The 27,500-nt window shown below is 36.3% G+C and overlaps 1 protein-coding gene across 18 annotated transcripts in view; it reads right to left on the reverse strand.

Annotated features, from left to right (window-relative positions):
- LOC136833410 (Na(+)/citrate cotransporter-like) overlaps positions 1-27,500 on the reverse strand; it is a 92,011-nt gene that overhangs the window by 36,448 nt on the left and 28,063 nt on the right. For 2 of the 18 annotated variants that reach the window (XM_067095528.1, XM_067095518.1), the window contains exon 1: positions 17,122-17,258. The exons of 6 other annotated variants lie outside the window; for them this stretch is intronic. The gene's annotated coding sequence lies outside the window, so the exon portion shown is untranslated. Of the gene's footprint in view, positions 1-1,047; positions 1,319-9,279; positions 9,565-16,915; positions 17,292-27,500 lie in introns of those variants that run through there. 10 more of the 18 variants (XM_067095529.1, XM_067095519.1, XM_067095534.1 and 7 more) reach the window with 8 other exon arrangements.

The following is a 27,500-nucleotide window of genomic DNA, read 5'->3' on the forward strand; positions in this document are numbered from 1 at the left end:
CCTACTGGAAAATCCTGAAAAATCCTACTGGAAAATCCTGAAAAATCCAATTGAAAATCCTACTGGAAAATCCTGAAAAACCCTACTTGAAAATCCTGAAAAATCTATCTGAAAAACCGTACTGGAAACCCTACTAAAAAACAAAAAAATGCTACTGCAAAATCCTACTGAAAAAATCCTACTGGAAAATCCTACTGGGATATCCTGCCAGAAAATCCTAAAAATCCTGCTATTGCAAAACGAAATCTAGTGTTTAAACACACCGTTTCAAACATCTGAAATACAGCGTCATGTTTATGGATTTTTTGTAAACAAAACTAAAAAAAAAACACGAATTACCCGAAATTATTTTTTTATAATCGACATTCCTACAATTTTTTTTAGTTACAAATTGATCGAAATTTTTTTTTTAAATCAATCAAGCTGCATTTGCAGCATAACAAAAGAATGATTTAATACTATAGTCTTCCAAATTACTTTAAATTTAGTTCAAATTTGCACCCTTGTATTATTTTGAGGTAAAATACACTGTATCCCTAAGAAAAATAAATAAAACTAAGTTTCATTATACTGCATAAATGATGCATACAAAGTGGGAATTTAAACATAGGCCTACGCGCTTGGGTATATCAACATTCATAACATTCACTATACAAACACACTCGTTTACTATAAGTTAGTTATTTGAATAATTAACAATTTGTTAATTCCATAGCTAAATTTTATAGCTGACTGATCAATCAACGACTTAAGCCATCATGATCATTCCAAGCCTTGGGGAACGCCACGGGGGGCAAAAATGGCGGGAACCCGATATTTCATATTTCAATATTCTTTCTACAGAATCTTCGCCTCAGTATATCACAAGAACACACTAAAATGCTTCGGTAATGAATCACCACTTCGTTATCAGTAATTTATAGGCCAATAGCCAATCATATCAGTCATATCCCGTAAGCGTCATTTCGAAATTGGTGTTACGCCTAGGCCTATGCTTGGCAGCCATTATGAATTTCCCTACAAAGCGGTTTTCGTCGGATCACTCACGCTTAATCGGTTTCATTAACACAATCAGACTATGTATCAGTCCTTTCCTTACAACCGAAACGAATTCCGGTTTGGGAATTCTAATATATTCGCTCTGGGTCACAAAAATTCACAAATTCGATCAACAAACGCACAAGCCATAGCACGGCGGAAATCGATTTCTTCTTCTTCTGCCTATGGTCTATGCCCGGTTATCAAAACTTGATGCCCCGCTTGAGAAACAAACGCGCCATACGTGCTGGTATCTTTGAATGAATTTGTGAATTTCAATCACTCAGTGTCAGTGAATACACAGAACTCTTTTAGAATTCTGAAATAACTACTTTCAATCAGAAGCATTTGCAAAAAGTTTTTCAAATTTAAGATGGACAATTTCTAAGCTTTAAAATCGGTTAATTTCTGATAAAAATTCTAAGTTCGATTTTGTAGGAGACAATAATAGTAAAATTCTTAATATTTTCATTTACAGAACCGAAAATGAATATTTAAAAATCAAACACGCATGAAACCAACTCAAGCTCATTTGCACAAATGCCACTCGTGAGCGGTATAACAAAAAGGCTGCTAACTTGCACATGAAAATTATGCGTATCGAGAGTGAGCATAACATTTCCATGAATTATTAAGTTCAAAACATTTCATTTTCCTCAAGAATTCATAACGAGGGATTAGGCCTAGATACGCAACAAAAAAGATTAAAGTAATTACAAAACGGCCGTGACCGTTTGTGAGAATGAAAGCTTACGAGCCACTAATGACAAAGCATTTAACACTAATGTTTATTACAGAATTAACGCAAGTAAGTTCGTCGAAACCATCATTTGGGAACATCCAAAAGCCCCACTGCAATATAGAATCATAAATGTTTTGAAATTATTAGATAAAATTAAAAGTAGAAACGGCACAACTTTCAAACAGACGCTAACCGAATATGGCGAACCAGGAAACAGCTTCAGCCTAATCTTTTGAATTTTCGTCATGAATTTAAGACAGGAACAACAACTTCCAATAAACTATTAAATTTCATAAACCTCGAAACTGATTTGTTTGTAAGGGATAACTTTTTGAAAGCACGTACTACTGGGCATGTTTATGTTTGGAAAATTAAGGATACACCTGCAACGAACGCTGCTTTTCGTGATTCACAAACGGGTTTACATAGGCATAGCTACAATGCACAATATATAGTTGTGGGGTACCTTTGTTGTTGTTTTTAATATATGTAATATATATATATATATTATATATATATATATATATATATATATATATATATATATATATATATATATATATATATATATATATATATATATATATACATGAATGAATGGATGAAATATTTGTGTATGTATATATATTTTTATACACACACACACACACACACACATATATATATATATATATATATATATATATATATATATATATATATATATGTATATATATATATGAATGGATGAATGTATATGTATGTATAATGTATATGTATGTATTAATATATATTTATACAGACATATATAAATATATAATATATATATTTATATATATTTACATACGTCTATATAAATATAAATACATACATATACATTCATCCATTCATAAACATTCATATATATATAATATACAGTATATATGTGTATAAAAATATATATACATACACAAATACTTCATCCATTCATAAACATTTATATATATATATATATATAATGCACAACATTCTATTAATATTGCTCTTAAAAAAAAAAAAACAGGATCACGCAGCCAAGAGTAAGCTGGCTGTTAAGTTCTCCCTTTTAAGAGTTAAATTTATCACTAGTTCTTTATAATTAATTCACTTGACATGCCGAGAAGTAAAAGCGTTCCTGAAAACGAGAGCGGCCAGACGAAGATAAAATAGAAGAGCAACAGCAGAAAATAACTGATACAAGCTCTCTACTGAGAGCTACTGAATACCAAGAGTCATTTCAACATAAACAATTGCAATTTTCCATCCACTGGAAATAAAGGTATTGAACTGAAGATTATTATTGTTCAGACGATAACCCCTATTCACGTGGAACAAGCCCACAAGAGGGGCCATTGACTTGAAATTCAAGCTTCTATAGAATAAACAACAGGTTAGGGTATCACTAAAATCTGCAAGTATGGAAAGTGGTGTTTTAATTTCCAATAGTGGTAACCTACAACTAGTGTGAGGACATTCGGTTGTCCTTACGCAGTTAATAACCGAAGCACTCCCAGAAAAAGTCTTCTCCTTACATAAACAATAACTAAAGCATTTTCAGACCCAATCTTGCTGACAAAGTTCCTGAATCTTTCAGAACTTCAATATCCCAAGCTTTTCCCCAAGTAATGAATTATGCACAGCTTCTGTCTTGATGACAAAGTTGTGGAATTTTCCACAACTTCAATATCCCAAGCTTTTCCCCAAGTAATGAATTGTACGCAGCTTCTGTCTTGCTGGCAAAGTTCCTGAATCTTTCATAACTTCAATATCCTAAGCTTTTCCCCAAGTAATGAATTATACACAGCTTCTGTCTTGATGACAAAGTTCTGGAATCTTTCATAGCTTTAACGTCCCAAGTTTTTTTTACCAAAATATATCTATGGATCACCAAACATGACTAATTCGGGCTCATTATAAATACTGTAACCAGCTAGGTCTCCTCAGGTGCTGTCTACTTAAACTGTAAGCAATTAAATGCATAACATTGCAAAACTTTCACTAAATCAAGAAGTGTCCTGCACAGATTCATTTAGTACTATCTGATGATAAAATGTTGTAAAGAAGGTTAATTATTTGTCTGAGCACTTAGTTTACCTTGAAGGAGGACTGTCATCAGACACGGTTTCTTCTTGGGAAGAGAGTAAACAACTTCAGATATGTATAGGACAATACAATCCCTACATTATTTGGCTACACCAAATTTTGACCAGCTGAAACTCTCACCCCATCCCACCTCCAAAAAAGAACTGTAGTACTAGGAAAAACTATAGTTCTAGGAAGAACTGTAATACTAGGAAAAACTATAGTTCTAGGAAGAACTGTAATACTAGGAATAGCTGTAATGCTAGTAAGAACTGTGGCAACAGGAAGAACTTTAGACTAGGGTGAACTGTAGTACTATATAGGACTGCAGTGCTAGGAAGAGCTGTAATACTAATAAGAGCTGTAATACTAGTAAGAACTATGGCACTCGGAAGAACTGTAGCTAGGAAGAACCGTAGTACTAGGAAGAAGTCTAGTAAACTGTACTACTAGGAAATGAGCGAATACAATCGGAACACTTATTCATATTGCAAATAGTTAAGAGATACCAAATAAACAAAACACTTCCTCAACATGGAATACACAAAAAAGGATTGAACCGAAGATAATCACAGAACTGAATTACACATTATTCTTCTTAAAAGTAAAAAGTTATTTCTCAACATTAACCCTGGATGACCTATGCTGTTTTCTACCAGGTCTAAAGACCAGGGCTTTCAAAGGCTTAGGCATTTCATCAAAATCCCTTACCTTCTATTTAAAGAGTTGCAGTGCCATAAATAAACTTTGTCAGAAATATTAAAAATATTTCGTTGCATGAAATGTTTCAACAGAAATCCAGTAACCAGAGGAACGCTGAAAGTAAACTCTAGACTTAAAATAGTTCAACAGTCGAGGAAGAAGATGCAAGGAAATTGACTTGCAAAACCAAACTAGGTTAAGCCAATGTGGCATTTGCCCTTTTCATAGGAAACCCGAGCCTTTGTCTATGGAATGCTACGGTATAAAGGTGAGTGGAGCAACCTTACACGTAAAAAGATAATACTGTATCTGTCATTTACCAGAGTACTGGGCCAATCAACGAAAAAGAAGTGCTGTGCCCAAGCCCTAACGTGAACTCGAAATTTATACAAACATAACCAATATGTCATTCAAAGAGAACCTTTGTTGAAAACTTATTAAAGAGTTGCACCCCAAAGCAATCAATCATATGCTCAGTAACAATGGACTCACTATTTGGTGCAAGAGCGCTCAAAATTAGGCCAAGCTAGCCATAACTTCCTATAATATGTGTAATTATTATTAGCCTCTTTCTTAGGAAAACCGTCAGATAATTCTAAGGCTGGAAATTAACTATACTACTGAATTAACAATATTTAAAAACTGATTCACCTAAGTGCAACAGATCGTCGAAGACATGTATGGAACATTTAAATGGAGCCCGGAAATGATAGTTTAACATTAACTGACTAGGTTTATATGTATAATATATATATACGTGTATATATATATATATATATATATATATATATATATATATATATATATATATATATATATATATATATATATATATATATATATATAATAATGGTGATGACATGGGAACTAATTAAAGATATCAATTCTCATTCCATTAGAAGACTGACAGTTGTAGGTGAAATTGAAGCTAAAACCAAAACAATGTATCCACTTATCAGTCATTAACGATGACAATTATAAGCCCCCTCAGATTATTAACGGGAAAGATAACATCGTATCAGCGTATATCTCTTGACGATAAAAGCTTTATTAGGCAAAATGGCGCCGTCATTCGATTTGAGAAGACGACTGAGTCTAGGTGAACAAGAGTTCCAAATGTTTCACTTGAGGAGAGAGAGAGAGAGAGAGAGAGAGAGAGAGAGAGAGAGAGAGAGAGAGAGAGAGAGCCTAAGTGAATAAGAGCCCCAGACATGTTTCACTTCAGGTTAAAGGAAAAAGCGAAGTTCACAGAGAGAGAGAGAGAGAGAGAGAGAGAGAGAGAGAGAGAGAGAGAGAGAGAGAGAGAGAGAGGAGAGAGGAAGAGTTACATTTATGAAAATCTGAAATAAGCTGTTTAATTTAATACTTAAGGTGACGAGAGGGAGTTCAGCGGTTATGCAAGATGAATGGAAGGAGAGAGAGAGAGAGAGAGAGAGAGAGAGAAGAGAGAGAGAGAGAGAGAGAGAGCTATAAAAATAGCCAAAATCGGAAGGAACAGACAGGTGGAGAGTGATAAAAGAGAGAGATAAAAGAGAACATGAGAGAAGAGAGAGAGAAACTTGTACATAGCGATGCTGGGTTTTATTTACTAGTACTTGGGCATTACAAAAAGATTTAAGATAGGGGAAAATTTTATACAGTATCACGTAACTTAGCAAAAAAGTAACTTTTTTCTTAAATCCTTGGGTACGGCGGTGTCTTTAAGACCCTATTAAAGATAATAAAAAGAATAGTCCCCCAGTTATATAACCATTCTTTGTTTATAGTTCACGAAACTTCCGTTATAATACGAGATCTATTTGTATTTTTTAAGTTTCCAACTATACCTAGTGCATGGGGGCCTACTTATCTTAACTTATTACGTCTAATGTTTAATATACAATTCAAGTCAACCAGAGAGAGAGAGAGAGAGAAAGAGAGAGTATTATAATAACTGACGTTACATATCGTGAGGCTAAGGAACCGGTGATGAACAACTACCATCTATTTCAAATAAAACTAACAACACATCATGGAGGAACGTTTTGTACTTTCAGAGACGATCTATTACGATAATTGCGCTCTTTGAAAGCGAATGGGAACGATATATTCCAACAAATAAATAATGCGCAAATGCATATGTCCTTTATCTCACATACTTCGCAGTTGTCATGATTTACGACAAAAAAAACAAAAAAAACTCCCACAACTCTTTAAGAACAACATCAAATTCCCACAATTCTTAGGAACGCAATCAGACTTTTAGACGCAGCTAGGCTCATCAAGTCGTCATGAGCATTATTAGTCTAATTGCCGGCGGGAAACCAAGATTTGAGGATTGCAACCATGGCTTGATTGATGGGACGGCCAAGGTCGATGGTCATATATATTTATGCTCTTGGGCACTGGGTATTTCCTAGGGTAGAATACGCACTATACGCACTGGTGCAAGTTGGAGTGACTGTAATGATTTTGAGCTAAACTTTAGTTCTACCAGAACGTGTTCGGTTTTTGGGAACCTTTACGTAGGTCTAAATTGGTTTTTTAAGCCGCCATAAAGTTATTTAGGATATCAACGGACGCCACGATTGAAAATCTTAAAAACAAAGCAAGGTATAACTACGCCATAAAACAAAATATAACTACGCAATTCAAGTGTCCATAGGCGAGATTTCATCATTTATTCTACGCCATAAAACTCAAATTCAAATTAATGACTCTCAAATGACTGTAAATACCACGAACTTAAAAAAGAGAGAGGTTATATTTACGAGCCCACAGAAACTACTGTTGGTCCTCTTTAAAAAAAAAAAAAAAAGCGGCGTCCTGAAATTTAAAAAAAAAAATTAAAAGAAAAATAGCATAGTCTAGCTGAAACATCAGCCAACTATTTGTTTGACCGTTAACATTGGCTAATAGAGAGATATATAAAGACTTCGACATTAAACTGTGATTCTATAATTTAAATTTGTTTCAGCTGTTAGACTTTAAAAGCACTGACACCAGTCATCTAATAATTGCCCGGAAATCCATTTTGACTCTCAAACAAAAATTTAATATATCTGATTGTAGCAGTTACACACATGCACACTGCAATTAATGGTTAACGTCCAAGGGTTGAAATTAAAAGTTAACAGGGTCAGGTTAAGTAAAGCGCTCAAACAAAATTATTTATATCGAAAGAATTTAAAAACTATATAGCGCTATATGTAGACCGGGTCTAAACATGGCGCCAGCGCTTTTTAATGTGAATAAACTATCTTCAGCATTGGTTCGGGTAAGTTTTAGGTGTCTTAATAATCTGGTATGGCGGGCTTTTTATATCATAATGAATAAAAAGTAACTAAGCAAGGCCACCTTGCCTCTGTCCTACACATTTTAGGAAACATAAATGGGAATTTCCTGTCGATGAGAAGTGGCTAAAAACTCGTAGAATCTAGACCAATATTCGAGGCTTTACAACGCAGGTGTTTTGACGTCCATATAAGGCAATAAAAAGCATGCACTATGTTTAGGAAACTTGCGTTTCCTGAAACTGAGATACTAGTTTTATTTGCGGCTGCCAATTACCGGACGAAAACACTTCTCTTTCATTAGAAAATATCGCATCCCATTGGAATATCCTACTTCTCCCGACTCCTAAAACTGCAAACCCTCACAGCATCGTTAGAATAAATGTTTTCCCGTTGGTGGAGGATGAGAACTCCACTATTTTTATTAATAATAGTTCTCGAAAATAAAATCTTCAGAGACCTTTGTAAATACCTCTCAATACCATTTTTGTAACTCAAAGTCAAGGTTAATAACTTGTTTGTCCTAGACTTATCTTCAGTTCCGAAAACTTATGGCTCGTAGGTTTCAAAACTTAGTACCTGAATTTTGATATCTGTTCATACGTGGAGGATGAAATATCCATTTTTACTAGATCTCGAGAATAAAATCTTCAAAGGCCTTGGTAAATATTTATCAATACCATTACTGTAACTCAAAAGTCAACGTTAATAACTAGTTTTATTCTAGACCTATCTTCTGTTCCGAAAGCATTACACGAAGATTTTATTACCGCAATTTTGATATCTGTTGCAATTTGAAATACTCTACAGATACACCGTATGTATAGATATTCTACAAACGTGGAACAGTTCAGCAACGTCACTGACAAAATGGAACCCCCTTTAATCCCGTAGATTTGCAAACTCATGATGTTCAGACCACTTGTGTCCGGAACAAATTTTAATGTCGTTACATCCCATTCATCTCAATTACCGGCGTAATTTAAGCCATAACCTTCCCATGTGAACCTGTAATTTGGTAAACGCAGTGGGAATTTACCTTTAAAATTGAAAGTTCCCAAATTTGTTGCTTGATGCGTTGTGGGAACAGAGTATCAATGAAATTAAGGGAAAACTGAATACTACAATCTGATTACTAAACAAGCTGGGAGCTTTACAGCAAGCTATGAGTTTTCGATAACAAAGTCTCGCCTACGATTTAAAAAAAAAACAAGTTCTTGAATTACGCTTCATATAACCACCCCTCCTCTCTAATGTTAACCATTTTGCTGTTCATTACAATGCCAGGTCTGTTAATAAAAGTTTCAACTTAATTGGACATAGGCCTAATTAATTAGCCATACTGTAGGTCTACGTTCACAGAGCCATTCACAAAATCCAAAAGAACATAACGACAAACAATAATTATATAACATATACATAACTCAACTCAAAACACTGGCTCACCAATTTTAGTGAAACGCGAAAGAACTATTTAGTTATCACCGGAAATAAAATATCGTTTCCATGAACGGCATCATGACGTCAAATTTGCACTTCTTTGAACTGATCGTTCTTCGCACCAACACTAGTACAGGCAAAGGACAGACTATCTGTGACTGACTGACCATCTGGTCTTGAACTATGAAAAAGTATATAGAACGAAGTTCTCGTCAGAGGTTGGGGGTTTAAGGGGGAAAGGGAAGGGGTTTCTCTAGCGTAGTACTAACTGTCAAACGACCAGCTGTTTACACAGAACTCTTTTGGATCGCTGTTTAGTTTCCCGTTTCACCCGGTTAAACGTAGTTTTTTTTTTCTTCATTATTATATTTTTCTGAAGTTGGAGACGCAAATCGTCTTCTTCAAACAATGGTTGGTAAGAAAGGAAGACAAAAGTTAATGTATTGAATAGGAATTCAACAAACGTGAGTTCGACTGCGTGTTTAGTTTATAAACGCTCTCTCTCTGTATCAGAGAGAGAGAGGATGTTATGCTCCCACCCGTCTGTCGACGGTGTTTGTTGCGAGTATGTCTGTTGATGACGGGATATCTCCAAAACAGGATTGAAGGTCAACGGATAAAAAAAAGTTAGTTATGTGACCTGGGGGGCAGCTCACTCCTGGCTGGAGCCTAATGAAGATGATCTGGCCTATAGAAATCTATCTTATTTTGAATTTTTTTTTATTTTACAGATAAATCAGTGCACTGGTTATCTGGTCACCAGTATACTGGCCTACTGGTCATCAGTGTACAGGTCCTAAGTGTACTGGTCATCAGTGTAACAGGTTATCACTGTACTGGTTATCAGTGTATTGGTCCTGTACTGGTCGTCAGTATACTGGTAATTGGTGTACAGTCATAAGTGTACTGGTAATTTGTGTACTGGTCATCATTGTACTGGTAATTGGTGTACAGGTCATCAGTGTACTAGTAATTGGTGTACTGGCCATTAGTGTACTGGTCATCAGCGTACTGGTAACTGGCTCACAGGTCATCAGTGTACTGGTAACTGGTGCACTGGCTATCAGTGTACTGGTAAATGGTGTACAGGTCCTCAGTGTACTGGTCATCAGTGTACTGGTCCTGTACTGGTCGTCAGTATACTGGTAATTGGTGTACAGGTCACCAGTGCATTGGTCCTCGGTGTACTGATCTGCTGGTTGTCAGTTTCCAAGTCATCAGTGTACAGGTTATCATTGTACTGGCCATTAATGTACTGGTCATCCGTGTGCAGGTCCTAACTGGTCATCAGTGTACTGGTCATTACTGTACAGATCACCAATGTTGTGTACTGTCCTCAGTGTACAGGCCATTAGTGTACTGGTCATTACTGTACAGGTTACCAGTGTAGTATACTGGTCATCAGTGTACAGGCGATCAGTATACTGGTACTCAGTGTATTGGTCTAGTACTGATCATCCCACCCTCATCTTATATATTACAATAATTTTTGACCGAAATTATTATTACATGTTATTATTATTATTATTATTATTATTATTATTATTCAGAAGATGAACCCAATTCATAAGGAACAAACCCACCACAGGAGCCAATGACTTGAAATTCAAGCTTCCAAAAAAAGTTAAGTATACCTTAGTTTTACCAGACCACTGAGCTGATTAACAGCTCTCCTAGGGCTGGCTCGAAGGATTAGACTTATTTTACGTGGCTAAGAACCAATTGGTTACTTAGCAACGGAACCTACAGCTTATTGTGGAATCCGAACCACATTATAGCGAGAAATGAATTTCTATCACCAGAAATAAATTCCTCTAACTCTTCATCAGCCGGCCGGGGGAACTGAACTCCGGCCCATCGAGTGACAGTCCGAATATTATGGTGTTCATTAGAAAGAAGTAACACCAGGTAATAATAGGAAACACAAAACGAAGAGATCGGTTATTCGATAAAACAAAATCAATTAAATAAATAGATAAATAGATAAATTATAAATACATGATTAAAATAGAAAAAGAGAATTGTTTTAGGGTAGTAATGCATTGCATCTTCGCTTCAAATTCTGAGGTTCCAATTGCACGACATCGTTCTTAGGGAGACTTCCACAGTCCAGCGGTGTGAGGAATAAAGGACTCTCAACTGAATAAGAGTCGAACAGGCCCTGATCAATGATCAACAGCTTTGTGCCCTGTGATCTTTGTTACTGCTGCGAAGCCAGTGCTTTTCATCCCTCTGTCACTCAATCAATCAATCAATCATAATGCTCAACATATCGTTCGGTGTCACAGTGGTGAAATTCTCTCTCTCTCTCTCTCTCTCTCTCTCTCTCTCTCTCTCTCTCTCTCTCTCTCTCTCTCTCTCTCTCTCTATATATATATATATATATATATATATATATATATATATATATATATATATATATATATATATATATATATATATATATATATATATAAGCGAATCCCACAGGAAAATGACAGGCAGAAGTTCAGTACCAAGCGCCTTCGTTTTATTAACGCATCGTCGGGGCACGATTGAGACACAGATATAAAGAAGGTTGCAAAAAGTAAACAAAAGAACAAGAATACCAGATGGTCAGTTGTCAAAGGGTAATAAACAGAAAGATAATCAGGATAATCCCGGATCGACTGTCACAAACTGAACCCAAGACCAAGCAAAAAGAAATACTAAAGTTTAGGCTTACAAATCCAAAAACATGTATAACCTTGAATACCAGATGGTTAACTGCCAGGGGTAAAAAACAAAGGTTAATCACGGCAAAATCCAGGATCACGCGGTCACAAACTAATCCAAATATATACTTAACCATAAAAGGCAAACGGAATCTTACCCATTCACATTTTCAGAAACATGTATAAAGATAAATATTAATTTTGCATATATTTATCAACAACTTTTTAATTATGAAGGCATCAAGTTTAAACAAACCGAGACTTAAATTTTAGAACACTTTCATTATTTGACTTAATCAAACAAGATTCGATGATATTCCTTTTAATGTGTCATTGCAGGACTAAAGGTCTTGCTTTACTCAGTTAATGGATGATCTAAATCTCTCATATGTACGTAATAATGCATTCGATATTTGGCCAGTTCTCACAGAATATTGGTGTTGTTTGATTCGTTATGAAAGTGATTTTTCCAGTTTGTCCATAATATATTTTATCACATTTTTTACAAGGAATTTCATAGATGCAGCCAGAAACATCTTTAGGAGAATTTTTATCACTAAACTCTTAACATTAAAATTACTGAAAAACAACATTTATATGTTGAGAAGCTTTAAAATTCTAGGAATCTGTAAAACCTTTCATCATACGGTAATTTGAGAATATTATGCTTGCTGAATTCAAGTTTGTTATTAGTTAAATAAAATGTTTTCCTGGCTCTTTTCCATACTATCTACAAAGTCCTTAGGTATTTAAGTTTCAAAGCAATATCATAAATAGTTTTGATCTCGGCATTAATGAACTGCGGGCTACAGACACGTAAAGCCCTTAAGAACATTCCAGAAAAGACATAGAATTTAACATTTTGATGGTGACTGGAATAATAATGAACAAAAGAGGCAATGTTAGTTGATTTCAGAAAGACTGAAAAGGTGAATTTCTATCATGTCTATATATATATATATATATGTATATATATATATATATATATATATATATATATATATATATATATATATATATATATATATATATATATATAGAGAGAGAGAGAGAGAGAGAGAGAGAGAGAGAGCCTCGATGAAATTTATTTAGCCTCACGTCTGAAATTAAGTCTGAGGCTTCAAGAGATTCCGACTCAGCATTGTTGGTAAGGCTGAAGATCTGTTGTTGCCAGTCATGGGGCAATGCAGCATGAATAAGTAAACTCTAAGACCTCTAAGGGAGAGAGAGAGAGAGAGAGAGAGAGAGGCATGTTCTTTTGGTTACCAGGAAATTGTGGGAGAAGAACGTTCTCATGAATTCGTTCAGTTAACTCCGATAAGAGATAGTCACAAAGCACAGTTCACGTGACTAGCTTACTTAGGCCTACCTCAGAAACTACATGTCATTAAGTTTTCGCTGTAGAGCTCAACGAAGCCATCAGTGTAGTTGCTAAAACATTCTGGCTCCAAAACCGGAGAAGAAGGGGGACAAAAGGAATAATTAGCTAAAATTCGTTCATTAGTTTTCTAAGGTCCCGCTAGCAGTCTGAAAGATAAACAGGAATGGATTATAAAATTTATGCCAAATATCAAGCGCTGGGACCTATGATGGGGTCATTCAGCCCGGAAATTGAAATTCAGAGGAATAAAAAGGTTTTAAAAGTGTAACAGGAGGAAAACCTCGCAGATGCACCATGAAACAATTGTTAGGAAAGGGTGGGAAGTAAGTTGGAAGAGAGTGAATATGAACAGGGGTACAGTCAAAGGAATGAAAGAGATTGCAGCTAGGGTCTGAAGGGACGCTGCAAAGAATCTCAAGTAATGCCTACAGTGCACGGCGTGAGGTGCACTGACGGCACTAACCCCCTACGGAAGACAGATAGACAGACACGATAAATAACATAACCTCCTGGATTGACGCCAGCGTTGCATAAATCATAATTTACATTTTATTCTGTCTACCGTACGTTCATCTCAGTCCTATGTCAAGTCTGAGAAAAAAAAAATTATTTTCACTTATGGAAAGCTGTTGGTGAAACTGTTTTAATTTTATGCATCTGTTCATCATTAATATATCTGAACATCTCTCTTACTGCAACTGCCAGTTGACCTTGAACTAATCAGACTGAAACTGGACTGAACCTACTGCTGAAAAGTCACTGGACTTCTGCTTAATCACGATCGATTCTTTGAAGGCTCTCCGCTGAGGACTGATTTAGGTCGAAATTTAGGTCAAGTATCCATTATTTTCTGCAATCAATCGTGTTTGTTGATGGGCAGTTTAAGTCTGACCACCAAATAACGGCCAACTAGTGTAAAGCTTAGGTCTAGGTGCTAAAATATGCCATTTAGGTCAAAGTTTAGGTCAAGTACCCTCTATTTTTTTAAATATTGAGGCGCTGGTCAAATCGCACATTTTCTTCTATGGCCAGTTTCAATTTGACTAGTAAATAACGGTCAATTGCTGTAAACCCTAGGCCTAGGCCTAAATACTAAAAGATGCCAGAGGGTGTGTGTGTGTGTGTGTGGTTGTATGTTCGTGTGACAACACCTTTCAGCCAGATGAACGCGCACTTAGGTGACTAAGGAGGTTAACAAGCCGCAGGGACTTACGAATAAGGAAAATCTGCTCCCCGAACAAGGCCGAATTCATCCAACAACGAAAAGGCAAAACATAAAGCAATTCAAGATAAAAAAAAAAAAAAAACATTGTCTATGCCTTTGCAACTGTGTCCTCACCGGATTTCCCACATATTCCTTTCTCAAAATTTATGCACCTCCTTTTTTTCCCCAAACTTCACTCACCCCTTCCTTTCTCCGTAGCCCGGAAACCCCACGAAATTTCATTCAAGACAGTCAACAGCTTTTGAGATATCTTGTCGACAAATACAAACAGACAAAGATGATTTCATAACCTACAGTACGTGTAACATAATAAAGCAGAATAACAGAAATCCCATCGAACAAGAGTGAGCTCAAAGCTCCGGTTCACAGACTTTGTGGGGGTGAAATTGAATAGACCGGTGATGACTGATTACAAAAACCAGTTAGTTGGGTGATGACTGAATAGGTCAACTGGTTAGATGTGTGATGAATGATTGCAATAACCAGTTAGATGGGTGCTAACTGATTAAGTCAGTCATGTAGATGGGTGATGAATGATTACACCAATCAGTTAGATGGGTGGAGACTGATTACATCAATCAGTTAGATAGGAGATGACTGAGTAAGTTCATCAGTTAGATGGGTGATGAGTGGTTGCAGCAATCAGTTAGGTGGGTGATGACTGATTACATCAATCAATTAGATGGGCGATGACTGATTATGATAACCGATTAGATGGGTGATGACTGAATATGTTAACCAATTAGATGGGTGATGACTGAGTATATTAATCAGTAGGATGAGTGATGAATGATTACGTCAATCAGTTTGATGGGTGAAGACTGATTACATCATTCAGTTAGATAGGTGATGACTGAGAAAGTCCATCAGGTAGATGGGTGATGAGTGGTTGCATCAATCAGTTAGATGGGTGATGACTGATTACGTCAATCAGTTAGATGGGTGAAGACTGATTATGGTAACCGATTAGATGGGTGATGACTGAATATGTTAACCAGTTAGATGGGTGATGACTGATTATGTTAATCAGTTAGATGGGTGATGACTGATTACATCAATTAGCTAGATGGGTGAAGACTGATTACATCAATCAGTTAGAAGGGTGATGAGTGGTTGCATCAATCAGTTAGATGGGTGCTGACTTATTACATAAATCAGTTACATGGGTGATGACTGATTACATCAATCAGTTAAATGGGTTAAGACCGATTACATCAATCAGTTACATGGGCGAAGATTGATTACATCAATCAGTTAAATGGGTGTTAACTGACTACATTAACCAGTTAGATGGGTGATGACTGATTACTTCAATCAGTTAGACGGGTGAAGATTGATTACATCAATCAGTTAGATGGGTGAAGACTAATTACATCAGTCAGTTAGATGAGTGAAGATTGATTACATCAATCAGTTAGATGGGTGAAGATTGATTATATCAATCAGTTAGATGGGTGAAGATTGATTACCTCAATCAGTTAGATGGCTGAAGACTAATTACATCAATCAGTTAGATGGGTGAAGATTGATTACATCAATCAGTTAGATGGTTGAAGATTGATTACATCAATCAGTTAGATGGGCGAAGACTAATTACATCAATCAGTTACATGGGCGAAGATTGATTACATCAATCAGTTAGAGGGGCGATAACTGACTATGTTAACCAGTTATATGGGTGATGACTGATTTCATAAATCGGTTAGATGGGTGATGACTGATTACATACATCAGTTAGATGGGTGATGAGTGATTACATAAATCAGTTAGATGGGTGATGAGTGATTACATAAACTAGTTAGATGAGTGATGACTGATTACATAAATCAGTTAGATGGGTGATGACTGATACATAAATGAGTTAGATGGGTGATGACTGATTAAATAAATCAGTTAGATGGGTGATGACTGGTTGCGTTAACCAGTTAGGTGGGCAGTGAGTGATTACGTAACAGCAAAGAAGATTGAAGCCCTTTACACAAGGAAGTGCTTGAAAAAACCTGTTTTTATTATGGCTACTTCTGACCGGCTTACTTCTACGCACTGGAGTTTTTTTGTTGTTGTTGTTTTCCCCCCCGAAGCAAAATATCACCGGCAAGACAACAACGCCACTTTCACTGCAACTAAAGCAAGTTCTGATCACAAAAAGTGTGACGGTGAAATCTTGTCCGTCACTCCACAATTCACCTGCTGTTTCTTATTCGATGGAAAACAGGTAAGAAAGATTTGATAAAGGTCATACATCCACAAAATACAGATCATGGTGTTAATAATACATTAACAATATATTCTAAGTATAAATACAACATTTGTCCTCTCGAATTATCGAAAGAGCCGTCTTACAGTATTTGTATTTACGCATTTCGCCTGTTGATGTCGACTGAGATCATAAGATTAAAAGCACGAACACAATATTATCATTCCGCGTTCTATTCACAAAGTAATTCTCGTCGCCTTCAAGGCGACTTGAAAGTGTTTTCAGTTTCCTATAATAAACCCCGAAGGAGTTTTAGAGTTTTTAAGTTTTAGCACATTACAGCAAAACACACCAAGGGTTCAGTGAGTAGGATCTTCCGCAGGACGGGATTCGAAAACCACCCTGCCCCTCCAACGGTTGCACGAACACTCCCTGCAGTTCCCTTCGTTAGACGGGACGGGACCCTGCATGGCCTTCGCTCTTAACCCCTGCATCATCAGGAGTCCACGGCGAAACGAGAGTAGATTCTCCGGCGTCATAAAAAAAGATGGGCAAACTCTAGGACGCTTGGAACTGTAAAATCGTGCTTCAATGTTGTCCATTTCAAAGCTGAACAAAAACCACACCCTTGTTCAAGCGATGGCGATATTTTAGCACTGGCATCAGGAAATAAGATGGACAACTCTTGAACACTTGGAACTTTTAAATCTTGCATCAATGGTGTGCATTTCAAAGCTGAACAAAACTCACAGCTTTTATCAATTGATGGGGACATTTTCTCATTCTTAGAATTCTTAGAATTCTTAAATCGTGCCTCAGTGTTGTGCATTTCACTTGATAGGGACATTTTAGCACTGGCATCAAGAAAGAAGATAAACAACTCATGAGCACTTGGAACTGTCAAATCGTGCATCAGAGTTGTGCATTTCAGTCGACAGGAACATTTTAGCACTGGCATCAGACAATAAGATGGACAACTCTTGAACACTTGGAACTTTTAAATTGTGCATCACTGGTGTGCATTTCAAAGCTGAACAAAACTCACAGCCTTCAGTTGATAAGGACATTTCCACACTCTTGGAACTGTTCAATCGTGATCATGATGGTGCATTTCAAAGCTGAACAAAAACTGCAGCCTTGTTCAGTTGATGGGGACATTTTAGCACTGACATCAGACAATAAGATGGACAACTCTTGAAGACTTGGAACTGTTAAATCGTGATCAGTGATGGTGAACTTCAAAGCTGAACAAAATCCACGGGCTCGTTCAGTCAACAGACAATTTAACACTAAACGAATTCCACGCCATCAGGTCCTCGACTGAAAACGATCATAGCAGATTGCTTCCGAATTACCATCACGCAAGAGCAATCGATATCACGCGTTGCCACGGTCTAAAAATAGCAGAGAAGAGTCCTGTGTCAACATAGCAGCTGGCCTAGGTGACACTTCAACGCTTAATTAGCCTTTGTTAAGCGAGCGATAAGGAACACCTTCGCAAGCAACTTGCTAAGTGTGTTCGTCCTTAACTATGGCACGAGTTTAAAGGTGCTAAGAAACGCTTCCTGATCGGTTAATCAGACGTTAATATTCATCCATTTAAGATAAATCTCTATGCCAGCTTGATTGTTGAACGGTGTAGTCAGAAGCGTCTGTCTGTTTGTTTGTCAGAGAGCAAGATCCCTTTTAAATGTATAATAATTTATTTCGTATGATCATGTGTTAAAGAGTCATTTAATTCTGAGATCCCACGATCCCTTTTAAATGTATTTGTTTTATCATAAAAGATTCATTCGACCTTAGTGTAAAGTAAATGCTCTGTTTGTGTGTGTGAGTATTCAATTTTTTGTGTGTGTGTGTGAGCACATGCTCTATTTGTGTGTGTGAATGTGTTAAGAATGCCTCATTTTAACATTCTGTGATCACACACATGCTGTTTGTGTGATCCCTTTTAAATGCATAATTTGTTTATGCCCCTAAAAATTATCTGTTTGTGAGTGTGTTTGTGTATAAAGAGTAAGTATATGCCTGTTTGTGTGTGTGTGTGTGTGTGTGGAATCATTCAATTTTGAGATGAATTCCTATGTGGAATGGATTCCTGTTTTGTGTATGCGCGCGCGTGTGTGTGTGAGTATATGCCTCTGTTTGTGTGTGTGTGTGTGTGTGAGTATATGCCTCCCTGTTTGTGTGTGTGTGTGTGGGTATATTGCTGTTTGTGTGTGTGTGTGAGTATATGTCTCTGTTTGTGTGTGTGTGTGTGAGACCTGCTGTTTGTGTGTGTGTGAGTGTATGCCTCTGTTTGTGTGTGTGTGTGTGAGTATGGCAGTATATGCCTCTGTTTGTGTGTGTGTGAGATACGTCTGTTTGTGTGTGTGTGTGAGTATTAAGGCTGTGCGCTCTGTTTGTGTGTGTGTGAGTATATGCCTCTGTTTGTGTGTGTGTGAGTATATGCCTCTTTGTCTTTGCGTGAGTATATGTTTGTGTGTGTGTTAGTAAAGTATATGCACTGTTTGTGTGGGTGTGTGTGTGTGTGTATACCTCTGTTTGTGTGTGTGTGTGTGAGTATATGCCTCTGTTTGTGTGTGTGTGTATATGCCTCTGTTTGTGTGTGTGTGAGTATATGCCTCTGTTTGTGTGTGTGTGTGAGTATATGCCTCTGTTTGTGTGTGTGTGTGTGTGTGTGTGTGTGAGTCTGTTGTGTGTGTGTGTGTGAGCATATGCCTGTTTGTGTGGGTGGAGTATATGCCTCTGTTTGTGTGTGTGTGTGTGTGAGTATCATGCCTCTGTTTGTGTGTGTGTGTGTGAGTATGCCTCTGTTTGTGTGTGTGAGTATATGCCTCTGTTTGTGTGTGTGTGTGTGTGTGTGAGTATATGCCTCTGTTTGTGTGTGTGTGTGTGTGTGTGTGTGATGTCTGTTTGTGTGTGTGTGTGTGTGAGTATATGCCTCTGTTTGTGTGTGAGTATATGTCTGCTTGTGTGTTTGAGTATATGCCCCTGTTTGTGTGTGTGTGTGAGTAGCCTTGTTTGTGTGTGTAGCCTCTGTTTGTGTAGGTGTGTGTTTGTGGTAGTTTAGGTGGTAGTACACCCTACTTCTTACAATTAAATAAATACTATTTAAATAAACAAAATATATTTAGTCCATTTAACATCAACGTAGATAACCTTGTTGATAGATACGTTGATGAATAACTAACATTTATTTATATGTGATAACTAACTTGCTGACAGATACGTTGATGAATAACTAACATTTATTTATATGTGATATTCTTAAGAAACAAACAAAATTCATCTATACAGAACAAAATCGCATCAGTTTCGTAACTTTTTATTTATTTACCCACTTATTTGTTGCGGTTATTGTCATCAACCTTGACCTTGGGGAAGACCAAGAATTCCCCTGGGGCCCTTCGTAACCTTTAGAACTAGCTCAGAGATCAATAAGTTTTGAAATACTAAGTATTTCTAGTTCACATCTCGTCAGCAAATAATGTTTATTATTATTATTATTAATATTATTATTATTATTATTATTATTATTATTATTATTATTATTATTATTATTATTCAGAAGATGACCCTTATCCATTATGGAACAAGCCCACCACAGGGCCATTTATTATTTTTCAAAGAATATGAACCTTATTCATGGAACATATAGATAAATGGCCATAAAATTATTATTATTATTATTATTATTATTATTATTATTATTATTATACATTATTAATGGATTATTATTATTATTTATTAAGTAGTTAGAAAATGAACGTGATAGCAGCTTTTCTTTATTCTTGTCAGAAGCAAGATCTAGTGGAATTTACTAATTTCTAAAAAAAAGTACTATTATTAGTATTATCTAACTATAAATTTTAAGTGTCCATACGAAACAGAGCAATCTTTTAAAGAATTAAAACGTAAACAGACATATAAATTTATAAATAGACAAAAAAATAAATAAGTAGAGAAATAGAGAAGTTGGAGTGTTATATAAAATATACGGTAATGGCTGGTCTTATCTTAATATCTTTTTCCCATCTTTGTATCTTCTTCACTCTTCTTCTCATTTGCTAAGAGAATGAAACAATACTAAATAGAGATCTGTTGGCCTCTAAGGGGAGAGTTAAAAAAAAAAAAAAAAAACCTACCACCCTTAGAAATTAAACTCGACGCTTGATCACAACCCAGCTCTGTGACCTTGAGAAGTAGACCTACCGACGACCCACAAGGCCAATATGAAGGTCTCACGTTGTTTCTAGACCGTGGAAGGTCTACTATAGACCTCTGGACCTTATGGCCAGTATGACATACTAACCGGAGGCCTTAAAATATCCCCCCAGGCATGACGTCCTTAGTCGATGTCCTTTTGAGATCATGTTTTGGTACTGTATCACACCGGCTGCCGAGGGAGGAAGAAAAAAAAAGTAGTTTGCCACAAGGTTGAGATGCCCCAAATACTTTTGAGAATGTGAAAAAGTGGCTTAAATGAACGGAGATGAGGAGGTCTAAGATTGGAGAGAAGGAATTCAAACATTCAGTTGTTCCTTGTTGTTCACCGAAGTTTGAAATTCGAAGTACAAAACGGTAAAAAAAATTAATAAAACAAGCAAAAAATGCGCCGAGGTTTCTTCGGCGCAATCGAGTTTTCTGTACAACGTATAACGATGTATGAAACTCTCAGCCACGGCCCATGAAACTCTTAGCCACGACCCATGAAACTTCTTTGTTGCTGGCACCGATAGCGGTGCCAGACGCACTATCATGGCTAACTTTAACCTTAAATAAGATAAAAACTACTGAGGCTAGATGGCTGTAATTTGATATCTGATGACGAAGGGACAACATAAAATAGCTATAGTTTTTAAGATCTCAAGAAAAGTAGAACGGACAGACAAATTTTCTTTTATAGAAAACTAAAAAGACTCTCTGATGCAAAGTTCAAGCGACGATGCAATGCTAATATTAGTACCCTATAACTTATTTATAATTTTATCTATTTATTTATTAATTTATTAATTCATCCTTCTTTTTTCTTTTCTGGTAACTGATCTCTTCTTTCTGTATTTCGCAATACCTTCTGTTACTTCTTTCAAATGAACACCATATTCTTTGGAAGCTTGAATTTCAAGTCAATGGCCCCTGTGGTGGGTTTGTTCTATATGAATAGGGGTCATCCTCTGAATAATAATAATAATAATAATAATAATAATAATAATAATAATAATAATCTTTGGAAGCTTGAATTTCAAGTCAATGGACCTTGTGAGCGGCTTGTTTTATATGAATAGGCGTATATCTTCTGAATAATAATAATAATAATAATAATAATAATAATAATAATAATAATAATCACATAATAATAATCTTTGAAGCTAATAATAATGGAAGCGGCTTGTTTTATATGAATAGGGTATATCTTTCTGAATAATAATAATAATAATAATAATAATAATAATAATAGAAAACAAGAAGAAGAAGTTAGAAAGAAGAAGAAGAAGAAGAAGAAGAAGAAGAAGAAGAAGAAGGCTGGTAGGACTGAATCCCCAATATCTGGTGAAACATTCAACTGTTGTTCTCGTTGCGTTTCCTGTTTTTGCTCTTGGTTTAATCTGGCCTTACGCCAGCACGGGCTCTTGCTCGTCCGAAGGTCCCGTTTAAGCAGGAAATGAGAGACTTGACTTTTATTTTAAAGGACAGAAGGATATACGAGTTAGGGAACATGGATGCAGGGAGAGAATTCCAAATTATTATTATTATTATTATAAATCTCATAATCACACGAGTCACTAAAATGAAGATTTCCACAATGATGTCAGTGCAAATGTATTGCGGATTTCTTCACCATTATTATTATTATTATTATTATTATTATTATTATTATTATTCACATGTATCAGTCACTCTGTCCATGAGACATTTCACATATCTATCAATGAATTTCTGTCTTTATTTCGATCACATATTTTTACAGTCTATTCGATTTCCAAATCTTAGTTGATCTGCTTTTTATTTTGGTCGTTAAATTCTAAGTCAAAAGAATCTTTTTCATTCGAAGGTTAATTCATGCCTCTGTGTCCTCATTACTTCATGTCTTTCTCAGATTTACCTTGAGTCCATTATGTAGATATATGATGCGTTCTATTGGGCAAGCTTCGTAAATCCTGTCGTGTTTTGTTGGTCAAAGCGGCATCATCGTTTAAACTCTACGTCCATCAAGTTTTTATCCTTAACCCAGTTAAACATCTCTTGTATCTCAGACCTCTTTTTTTCCACGCGATTTATGGCCGGTTAATTCAGGCTCACAGAACGAGATTTATACAACTTTATATTCAATATCCGTTTAAAAAGAAATCATTTTAGAACGTCCACTTTTTTCACGTAGTTTATAAGAAGTTAATTTAGGCTCACAGAACGAGATTAAGCCAGCTTTATTTTCACAATCACTTTAAAAAGAAGTAATTTTAGAACGCGTTCGACGATCATCCAGTAAAAAAAAAACACACCTAAAGTGATTTGTGGCATCTCACTGACATTTATATAAGCTCTCACGCAAGGCTTGAGGAGAAGACTGCGATAAACGAAATTAAAACAAAATTGAATAAAATAAAACCTAGAAAGTCGTCGCCAAGGAAATGGAGAATAAAAACGAAGATTACGGGCGCCGTCGTGAAAGCTGCTAAGTCATTTGAGCTCCCAGTGTCACGCCGTGACCTGATCTTGAAACGATTCTTCGCTATTCTTGAGTGACGCGGACAAACAGCGTCACCAGCGCTCCCTTGAGACGTTCAGTTAGACCGAAGAATTGTGTCAAATGCTGCTATTCCTCTTTGTGGGATCTATTTTTAAGTGTTACTGACGGTTTGCAAAAACTACACTTCCGAGTATTGTTATATTCGAGTGGGGCGATTTGAGAACGGAAAGGAATGGAATATATCTACAGTATATACATAAAAATGGACGTATGTATACATGTACAGTATGTATGTATGTGTGTGTGTGTATTCCAGCATAACTCTGAAACGCACTAAGCAATTTCAACCAGACTTGGTATACATATGACTTATTATCTAGAAATCAGCACTGTAGGGGTAATACATCACTACCACCAAGGGGCACCATAGGAGGTTGGGGGTGGGAACTTCCCTGAAACGGGCTGGTTATGCCCGTAGACTTGGTAATTAAATAACCTTTACGAATTTATCATACCTAATTTCGGTATACATAATATGACTTATAATCTGGAAAAGAATACTGTGGGGTAAGACATCAATGGCACCAAAGGGGGTGGGTGTTTGGAAGGGGTGATGGAGAGAGAGAGTAGAGGACGTTAGGAGAGAGAGAGGGAGAGAGAGTTCATCGGTTGTCATTCAGAGTTATACCGGGCAGCACCGCGTTGGTTAGCTAGTGGAATATGAAATATAGGTCAAAGACCAAGCGCTGGGACCTGTGCTGAGGTCATTCAGCGCTGAAAGGGAAACTGAGAGTAAAAAGGTTTTTTCAAAGGTTTGACAGGAAGAAAACTTCTCAGTTGCGCTATGAAACAACTGTCAGGAGAGGGCTGAGGAAACTAATATGGAAGAAAGAGAATATGAACAGAAGTATAATAAAAAGAATGAAAAGGGTTGCAGGTAGGGGCCGAAGGGACGCCGCAAAGACCCTTAAGAAATGCCTACAGTGCATCGCGTGAGGTGCACTGACGGCACCTACCCCATTACGTGGGGGTGGGTGGCGGCAACGATTTGGGAATAACTGTTTAACTTGTTATCTTGGAATAACACACGGTTATGCATTGACTGCGCTTTATCAGATCTGTTATTTTTGATCGATAATGAAGATTTGTGTCATGTTCGAATGCACGGCGCATATTGTGTCAACTTTCTCTCGTTTTCTCACGCCGTTGCATCTTGGGACGTGGCTCTCCGTGTCAACAAGAAAGCTTATTCGTGTCAACTATGATTCCTCTCAGTTCAGTCGTTGCAAACTCCACAAACACAACATGGGTCGCGTTATTCGTCTGTCATGGGCTTTTTGTAGTTACTTTGGCTTTGTATTTTAATGATTTGCTTACATTTTTATCTGTTCATTACTAATTTGTTAATTTATCTGTTTTTCTGATAACTGATCTCCACTTTCCGTATTTTCCATTACCTTCTGTCACTTCTTTCGTATGAACGCCATATTATTTGGAAGCTTGAATTTCAAGTCAATGGCCCCTGTGGTGGGCTTGTTCCATAATAATAATAATAATAATACACACAATAATAATAATAATAATAAATAATAATAATAGGGCAAACAATTGCGGGACTATTTAACATTTTATTCACAGGGTCACTACTACTCTTGGCCCTAAAATTCCTCATTAATTTAGACACTTTTTTTTTAGAACTTAAATGCGAAAAGTTTATTATGTTCATATGTAAATCAGCGTGTTCCTATTATTCATATTTTTCAGTGCGTGCTCTGAGTAATTATAACAAAGATCATAATACTATAAATGATAATCAACAGTGTCCTTCGCCAATGTCAAACTTAAAGGAGGATATTCGCAGTTATCATTTAGAACTGCATACACAAACACACAAACACACAACACACACACAAACACAAACACAGACATATTATCTGAATGCTTTTGCTGTAACCTTACAATGTTCTTTGAAGTTTAAAAGGCCCATAAAACACTGTTTACACGATCAAACCATATACTTTTGTTAACAATCTGTAATCCTGATCACTGCCTTTTAAGCTGCACACACTATACATACATACACGTTACATTAATATCGCTATATATATATATATATATATATATATATATATATATATATATATATATATATATATATATATATATATATATATATATATAATGTTTGTTGTATAAGAGACAGTATATATATATATACAACAAGCTTACAAAGACTGACAGACAGACAGACTGAAAGACAGAGACAGAGACAAACGAAACAATGAAGTGCAAAAATACGATAAATAAATAAAAAATAAATAACAGTCCTTATGGAACTCCAGACCACATTTGACCGAACTACCTGCCCGCGAAGACTTGACTAATAAAGTCGGAACACGCCCCTGTTACCAACCGCCTCTCAAACAAGAGGTAGAATTGAGATGACCCAGTTATTCCCTCTTATGCAATGCTGTTGGTATTTCTCAGGTAATTATTATCATCACCACCATTATTATTATTATTATTATTATTATTATTATTATTATTATTATGTGTTGTTATTATTGAGAAGATGAACCTATTCATATGGAACAAGCCCAAAGGGGCCATTGACTCTGAAATTCAAGCTTCCAAAGAATATTATTATTATTATTATATTATTATTATTATTATTATTATTATTATTATTATTATTATTATTATTATTATTATTATTATTATTTTCGTCTATCAGTCATCCTATTCGACTGGGTGGTTTTTATAGTGTGGTGTTCCGGGTTGCATCCTGCCTCCAGGAGTCCATCGCTTTTCTCACTATGTGCGCCTTCTAGTAGCCTCTTCTGCAGCGAGTCCTGGAGCTACTTCGGCTTCTAGATTTTCAGATTCTTCCAGGATCTTGGGATCGTGCCTAGTGTCTTATGATTATGGGTACTATCGCCACTGGCATATTCCCATATCCTTCTTATTTCTATTTTTCAGGTCTTGATACTTATTAGTTTTCTTTCTTTCATCTACTCTGGTGTCCCATGGTATTGCGACATCAATGAGTGATACTTTCTTCTTGGATTTTGTCAATCAACGTCGTCTGGTCTGTTGGCACGTATCACCTATCTGTTCTGATACCATAGTCCCACAGGATCTTGTTCGATCGTTTCTATCAGTCCTCAGGTTGATGCTCGTACCACTAATGCAAGGCTAGCTAGTGTTTATTGCACAGGCTCCAGTGGAAGGCTTTTTGCAACTGAATCAGCGCTCTTTGTACTGGTTCTGTGCAAGTGCGGACATTCACTATGTGGACTGGTCTCGTCTTCATATTGCACTCCCGCATGGATGAGATGTTATTTCCATTTATTGCTTCCTTTGGACATGTGTAGTTCTTAGGACCTGATCTTTGTGCCGGTGTTAGCATTCCTTCTGTTTCCCTTCTTGAGTTCTTTCTCTGTAGCCATTGCCATGTTTCATCGTTGGCACTTCTTTAATCTGTCTCATGCACCGTCCGTGCATTGGTTTTATTGTGCCGTTCCTCTGTTCTGTTTTTCATTCTTCTGTCTCGTACATCTACTTTTATCAGTCCTTCTTCCCATGCACCCTTAGCTACTCGTCTTCACTGGTTTTCAGATATTATTATTCAGAAGAAGAACCCGGTTCATATGAGATAGGACCACAGGGGCCATTTCAAGTCAATGTCCCCTGTGGTGGCCTTGTTCCATATGGACAGGGGGTTCATCATCTGAATAATAATAATAATAATAATAATAATAATAATAATAATAATAATAATAATAATAATAATAATAATATTCTCTGGAAGCTTGAATTTCAAGTCAATAGCCCCTGTGGTGGGCTTTTCCATATGGATAGGGTTCATCTTATGTAAAAAAATAAATAATAATAATAATAATAATAATAATAATAATAATAATAATAATAATAATAATAATAATAATAATAAACTCGCCACAGTGAGAAGTTGGTATATATATCAACAACAACTACAAAAATCGCACCAGTATTGACAACTGTCTCTCTGAAGACTATGC

This window comes from Macrobrachium rosenbergii, chromosome 51, assembly GCF_040412425.1.
Source record: "Macrobrachium rosenbergii isolate ZJJX-2024 chromosome 51, ASM4041242v1, whole genome shotgun sequence".
NCBI classification, from domain to species: Eukaryota; Metazoa; Arthropoda; class Malacostraca; order Decapoda; family Palaemonidae; genus Macrobrachium; species Macrobrachium rosenbergii.